At 43.4% G+C, this 8021-nt stretch overlaps 1 long non-coding RNA gene across 1 annotated transcript; it reads left to right on the plus strand.

Annotated features, from left to right (window-relative positions):
• Positions 1 to 3309: 3309 nt before the first annotated feature.
• LOC310749762 lies at positions 3310 to 6447 on the plus strand. Its single transcript, XR_014541755.1, has 2 exons — positions 3310 to 4449; positions 4712 to 6447. It is a non-coding gene; the product is annotated as an uncharacterized lncRNA (long non-coding RNA).
• The last annotated feature ends 1574 nt before the right edge of the window (positions 6448 to 8021 follow it).

Genomic DNA, 8021 nt, shown 5'->3' on the forward strand with positions numbered 1-8021 from the left:
TTTGAGTGGGTGATTTGGTATACTATAATTAGGAGCTCGTTTCGGAAATGTTCCTGTAGGCCACCATCACCGAGCGCTGTCGTATCCATAGCAACAGCGGTTGCCTGGATTCCTCCAAGAAGCTATTCGGTTCTTAAAAGGGACGGCCTCCGTTCTGACGTTGCTGTTTACATTCCCCCAAAGGCTTTTCCTGGCTTGGAGACAGCCATGGTACAGCTTTGCAGAGGAGAGAACATTATGGCAACAGATGACGTGAAACGGCTTTTTCTCCTACGTTCTCCCTTGGTACCTGGCTAAGTGTGAGCAACATAATTCTGTTTCATGCCGCCTGCTTTGGGATGCTTAGACAGCTCATAAAACAGAATTTGCCAGGGATGAGTCAAGCGGAAACAAGGGCACATCCGCCCCATACATTTAAAGCACACTTACGCCACTTTGGGACGCAGGTGGCGCTGTGGGTTAAGCCACAGAGCCTAGGACTTGCCAATCAGAAGGTCGGTGGTTCAAATCCCCACGACGGGATGAGCTCCCGTTGCTCGGTCCCTGCTCCTGCCAATCTAGCAGTTTGAAAGCACGTCAAAGTGCAAGTAGATAAATAGGTACCGCTCCAGCGGGAAGGTAAACGGCGTTTCTGTGCACTGCTCTGGTTCGCCAGAAGCGGCTCAGTCATGCTGGCCACATGACCTGGAAGCTGTATGCCGGCTCCCTTGGCCAATAAAGCGAGATGAGCACCGCAACCCAGAGTCGGTCACAACTGGACCAAATGGTCAGGGGTCCCTTTACCTTTACCTCTTTAACAATTCTGCCTTTCAACCCCCCCAAAAAAAGAATCCTGGGAAATGTAATTTCATAGGGAACTCTGGGAGTTCTAGCTCCGGGAGGGTAATAGGCATATCTAAGCAATGCTCAGCACCCTTAGCAAACTACAGCTCCCAGAATTCTGCTGGGGAAGCCATGACTGTTTATTGCCACTTCTCTAAATCTAACATTGAGTTAGATTTATGGGAACAATTGTGGAAAATGTTATGAGCTGAAGTTCTCACCCTGGGCCAGCAGGGGGATACCATAGATAGTTTTCATTCAGGTCCACATATGCAAATAAGGAATTGAAAGTGACGTTCAGTGATTGGATAGTTACAGAAATTTGTTACAGTTGCATTGTAGTGGAGCTCTATATAAGCAGACTGGCTGAACCCTTCAGTTCAGTTCTGTTCTGGGCCTGTGAATAAACAAGAGCTGTTTGAAGAATCGCTGTGTCATCTGATATGCTCACCCACAACTTAACAGAAAAGTGGATTGAAGTTCGCTGCATGTCATACACTAAAGGAAAACTACTTGAAGATGATCCATAGGTGGTATTTAACACCAAACAGACCAGCAAAGATGTTTAAATCAGAGGCAGGTAAATGCTGGAAGAGGTTGAAGGGTTGAAAGAGGTTGAAGGGTCATTTTTCCGCATGTGATGGTCTTGCAGCATACTTAAAGGTTATTGGGGAAAAATATATAATGAACTTTAAAAAATAATGTTTAAAAGAACATTTCCCCCCAAACCCAGAAGCTTTCCTCCTGGGTATAATAACATCAGAATCCCCCCCCCCCATCAGAATAACCTATTCATATATGCGACTACGGCCGCAAGGATGCTAGCAGCGCAAAAAATGGAAAACAGATGCAGGACCAATGAAAGAAGAGTGGCACGTTAAAATGTTAGAATATGTGGAATTAGCAGGAATCACCAGTAGAATAAGAAATTGAGATGAAAAATGGTTTAAGGAGGACTGGATAATATATAGATAGATAAATAGATTAGATGAAAAACAATGATAAGCAGGATGCTAGTAACTTCAGCAGTGTAAGTAAGAACAAGAAATAAGGAGAGTAAAAGAGAAAGGATTGGAAAACTAAGAAGATGCAAGGGGGGGGGGGGAGAGAGTGGATTATAAGAGGAGCCATGGAAGGAGAGGGAGGGAAGTCCACTAATGTTTGTACAGTGGTACCTCTGGTTGCGAACGGGATCCGTTCCGGAGGCCCGTTTGCAACATGAAAAGAGCGCAACCCGCAGCGCCGCGTCTGCACACACGCACGTTGCGATTCGCCGCTTCTGCGCATGCGCGTGACGTCATTTTGTGCTTCTGCACATGCGCAAGTGGCGAAACCCGGAAGTAACCCTTTCCAGTACTTCCGGGTCACCCCGGGACGTAACCTGAAAGAACGTAACATGAAGCGGACGTAACATGAGGTACGACTGTATCTTTGAAAGAAATAGAAGACATTACAATTTTGAATTGTATTTGAAATGCAAATAAATAAAATATGGGGGGGGGGAATAGAGCGGTGTCTATTGTTAGCATCTGTCTGTCTTGAGAGACAGTGCACTGCGCCTCCGGGGGTGAAGTCAAACCGCCACACAACTATGGGAAGGGAAGTGGCGAATTAGGGCCGGGGATACCAGACTGTTGCTATGTTCAGGCGGGATTAAATCACATGTGATATGCCACCCATTTTTAAAAGCGTGCTTAGAACTGGTCACTGTCTCCCCATCCCCTGAAATACCCACCACACAGGGTTTTAATCCAGATTGGAGCCACTTCCCTCCATTTCTGGGAATGGAGTTGAGAGACGACCTAACCTGGGGAGAAAACAGCAGAGACCTGGTGAAGAGAGCACAGCAGAGGTTATATTTTCTGAGAATCCTCCGGAAAAACACTCTCTCAAAGGACCCGTTGATGGCATTTTACCATTGCACTGTGGAGAGCGTACTAACTTATGGTCTGTGTGTGGTTTGGGAGCTGCACAGCCAGGGAAAAAACAATGCTATCCAGGGTTGTAAAGACTGCAGAGAGAATTATTGGGTGCACTCTTCCCACCTTAGATCAAATCTATGCTTCCAGGTACCATAAGAATGCGGCAGAGATAGCGCAGGATAGTGCACACCCTGGAAAGGATCTCTTTCAGCTTCTGCCTTCTGGAAGAAGGTATAGGGTTATAAAGGCCAGGACTAGCCGCCTGAGAAACAGTTTCTACACAAATGCAATTCTGGTTCTAAACGCAGAATAAGGGGTCTCTATAGTATAGTGTATTTTAAAATGGGGTTTTAGAGTTTTTAGGGTTTTTTAAAATTATTTATGTAGTTTTATGTAGTTTTTATGTGGTTTTATGTAGTTTTTCAATTTCATTGTTCTACATGGGACAATGACAATAAAGATATTGTATATATATAACATTTTACCCACTCAAAATCTATGCCAAACACACACACACACACACACACACACACACACACACACCTGTGTTGCTCTTTCTCCCGAAGGCGCTGTTTATTTCAAACAGCACATTGGGGGATAAACAGCAGTGGTCTTGCTCAATTAAAGTGCTCTGCATACATTCAAATTCGGGTTGACTTTTATTTGAAGGGCAAAGGGAACTCTCCCAAGTAGAACACAAAGCAACAAGAAAGTGTAATTCAGAAAACCGGAAGTTTATCGAGTCAGGACAGAACTTTGTATTGTTGTTTTTTTAAAACTTAAATATATGACATAAATGACTCTATAATACAATAAAATCAGATAAAAATTACAGAAAATTCATAAAAGAAAAATGTTTTGCTTTTCCAAATATATATATATATATATAAAAACCATCATTTACTGCTACTAGAAGAGATTCCACATATCAATGTTTGCTGAATATTCAGTGACATGGAGGAGGGGGAAAAACTTGTTCACAGCAGACAAGTAACAAGGTAAAAGATAATTTCACACCAATCAACCTACAATAATATCTTCAGGTTGATTAATCATATTTTATATCTGGATAAAAATATACAGTTTAATCACTGCAATGCTTTCCCACACTCTTATAATCAGTTAATTCATCTTTCACTAAACCTTCCTTGGAACCATGAGAACATATTGCAAATTACTAAAGGCTCATCTTACTTTTAGAATATTTGGTATAGCAATATCGCACTAAAATACTCTCATATTTGTTAACTACAAGGGAAGAATATATTTCAGTTCTTAAAAGTGCTCTGTACATCAACATTCAATTTCAGAATGTATCACAATCTGTAGCATAATAAATTCAAAATGCTTTCTTCTAGTATTGTCAACTGACCTCCCCCTCTCTCTGCCAGACACACACACATCAAATTGAAGACAATTGTGCAAGACTTAGGATATCAGTTTGTACCTTTTTAGGGGGACAATATTTCTTCTTGGTTGGCATATGGCTAAAATAAAATTATTGCTAGCCAGTATTAGAAAACAGAAAACACAAGTTAATTCCCTTAATTGCCCAGATACATTTTAACTCAAAACATTTTAATAACTCACACTATGTTTCCTAAATGCCACGGGGGCAGTCCTGTGTGCTATCAGCCATGCTCAAAATAAGTCAAACTCAGGGGGCTAAAATATGCCCAGAACTGTACTGGATCATGGCCATTACGTTAAAATGAAATATACGGTATTTTTTGCTCTATAAGACTCACTTTTTCCCTCCTAAGAAGTAAGGGGAAATGTGTGTGCATCTTATGGAGTGAATGCAGGCTGCACAGCTATCCCAGAAGCCAGAACAGCAAGAGGGATTGCTGCTTTCACTGCGCAGTGATCCCTCTTGCTGTTCTGGCTTCTGAGATTCAGAATATTTTTTTTTCTTGTTTTCCTCCTCCAAAAACTAGGTGCGTCTTGTGGTCTGGTGCGTCTTATAGAGTGAAAAATACGGTACTTGTAAGGAATTGTGCTTAGAATAATGGCCTCACATTCCTGATCCATTTAAGGTAATAACAGCTTCAATAGCCCAGAATCACTACAGGAATCCAAAATCTGCCAACCCACTACTTGTTGCCACTACAAGAGTCAAACCAAAACTTGAGAAGTTGAAGCATATGATGCTCACCCAGACCAGCAGTCTTCCAAAGTCTCAAGCAAAGAGCTTTTTGAGACCTGCTAGGATAATTTGTCCCTGGGAGTTTCACTATTTGTGATGGCAGCCAGTTCTCCCCACAATGCCGTTAAATGACTCAACTTCTGTGGCATTGTCAGAAATCCAAGATGGCGGCTGTGAATCTCCAAGGCAAAGGCTTCAGGGCCCATGGGACAGCTCCCCAATGATGGAGCTGGCCCTGTCTGTATGCAGTGCAAATGCCCCGTTAAGGTATCCAGTCCTGCCACACTGGGACAAATCCATTCAATTATGGCACCTGATACGAACTTGCTATCAATGCTTCCAAATGCTACAAAGGCCGGGTGGCCACATCTATGCTGTGTACTGTACAGTGCCGGTGTCAAAGCTTTGTCACAAAGCATGAGCTATGGTTGCAGAAGCACCCTTGGATTTAAATGCAGCTGGGTTAAACCACAGAGCCTAGGACTTGCCGATCAGAAGGTTGGCGGTTCGAATCCCCGTAAAGGGGTGAGCTCCCGTTGCTCGGTCCCTGCTCCTGCCAAACTAGCAGTTTGAAAGCACGTCAAAGTGCAAGTAGATAAATAGGTACCACTCCGGCGGGAAGGTAAACGGTGTTTCCGTGCGCTGCTCTGGTTCGCCAGAAGCGGCTTAGTCATGCTGGCCACATGAGCTGTACGCCGGCTCCCTCGGCCAGTAAAGCGAGATGAGCGCCGCAACCCAGAGTTGGTCACAACTGGACCAAATGGTCAGGGGTCCCTTTACCTTTACCTCTCCTCCTTCTACAATAGGTGGAAAGCAACACTAACCTCCCTCCCCAGGTTGTTGCAAGTATTACTCTGATGATGTTACATGAAGCACATTGAACACCTCAGGAAGAGCTACATATATAAATGCCAACAGTGATCTCAAGTGATCGACACACATCCATCCAGCTACTCTGGTTGCACTGTAACAAGTTACAAGACTGCAGATGGCTACATACTCCACTTAGAAGCCATGTTGGCTTATAAGCAGCATATAAATGAGTAAATAATAATTATTGCAAACTGAACTTGTCATTGTGCACCAGTTTCCCACAAGATATATTTTCATCCCTTAAAAGAGCGGTGTGTCTGCATGATTTCCACTAAGTGGTAAGGTTGACATCATTAGAGTGGGTTACTAACAGATCCCAGCAATTCATCTTTTGCCCCAGTCCAGCAATTTACATGAAGCGGCCTTCAGGTTATGATCGCAAGCACACTTTTGTGAAAGCACCACTGGAATCGATGGAAAGTTGCATCCAGGTAATTAGAATAATCTACAGGTACAGATGAAACACATAGTACAGAGCTTTGGGGATAGTTCCATTTCAAAACCACAGCTGGCGTAACTATCCCCATTTGAGTCCTTTCCATAGTAAAAGCAGCCTTCACACAAACACACCCTAATGTGAAATGGTACAGTCCAAAGAACCATGGGATTTACCTACAGAATGGCTCAGCGTTCTTAAGACCAGGGGTATAAGAAGCCAAAGCAATAGAAAGAAGCAATCTAGTAGGCAATCAATCGTTTACAAATATGCATATAAACTTTATGTGCATATATAGGCACCTTGATGATTTAAAAGTTAATTTCTACCTCTTCATTTTATCACAGTAAAATGTCATACTGGCTAGCCATTCTACAAACTCTATTCAACACTTCTTCCACCAACATAATATACTTATTTATATCAAGCGTATTAGCCAAGGGCTGTGGCCAACTAAGGTCTACTCAGAGTAAACCCACTGAAATGAATGAACCTAAGTTAGTCATGTCTATTAACTTCAGTGGGTCTACGTTGAGCAAGGCAAGCCTTGGTTACAACCCCAGCGTTCTTTAATAGATACCTTATATATAGTAAGTACCCTTTTTGACTCAAGGTATCTTATTACTACTGAACATAGCATACAGTATTTCAGACAATAACTTCTTCAAAATTGCTAGCCCACACACACACACCCCGGTCTGAAGATGGTGCTTTGGAGTGCCAGATCACTAAATGGAAAATTGACAGCCACCGAGGGGTTAATCCTGGATGAGAGAACTGTCAAAAGTTTCAATTTCCTGATCAGGGTACCAGACATATCAGGTTTTGGGTTTCGGGGCTTGTAATTGAGGATAAAGTAGCGAGAACAGAATGAGTATTTTGTGGGTATAACCTGCTCCCCAACTATCTCCCTAGCTTATCTAACCCGGGCGGTCTTAGGTGTGGTTTTGAAGACTGGTGGTGATGGGTGGACACGGGTGGTGCTGTGGGTTAAACCACAGAGCCTAGGGCTTGCCGATCAGAAGGTTGACGGTTCGAATCCCTGCGATGGGGTGAGCTCCCATTGCTCAGTCCCCACTCCTGCCAACCTAGCAGTTTGAAAGCATGTCAAAGTAGATAAACAGGTACCACTCCGGCGGGAAGGTAAACAGCATTTCCGTGCGCTGTTCTGGTTCGCCAGAAGCGGCTTAGTCATGCTGGCCACAAGACCCGGAATCTGTATACCGGCTCCCTCGGCCAGCAAAGTGAGATGAGTGCCGCAACCCCAGAGTCGGTCATGACTGGACCTAACGGTCAGGGGTCCCTTTACCTTTTAGTGCTGGGTGTCTTCAGCATTCAGGCTCCAGATGTCTCACAGGCTTGGATGGTCCACACCAGTTCTAACTGTGGGGATGCTTTTATGTCTTCTTCTCTACTGCCTTTGATCTGGGCTCCATGTTGCTGAACCAAATGGGCCCTTGCTTAGCCACACTGAAGCTGTTCCAAATGGAACTAACTGGTACTGTGCAAAGCATGAAATAATGCTATGCGTGAAAGCATCTCTTGGGCATTTTGATCCAGCCTGCCTTTGTTTACGCTGTGCTTGGGAAAAGTTTGTTGTTGGTTTTAAATTCATGACATTGCAATGCCAATTGTATTGTATTTGTTGACCATTGGTTATTATGCTCATTTTATGCACTTCAAATTTATTCTGCAAACCATCTTGTGAGGGCAATGCACCCTGAAAGTCTGGTTAGAAATCCATTCAGTTATGCAAATAAACCTGCTGAGGTCTGACTAGGTTCCTCTGAATTTTGGTAACTCTGAATTTCTTGTGTATCCA

This window comes from Podarcis filfolensis (assembly GCF_964270895.1).
Source record: "Podarcis filfolensis genome assembly, chromosome: 14".
NCBI lineage: Eukaryota > Metazoa > Chordata > Lepidosauria > Squamata > Lacertidae > Podarcis > Podarcis filfolensis.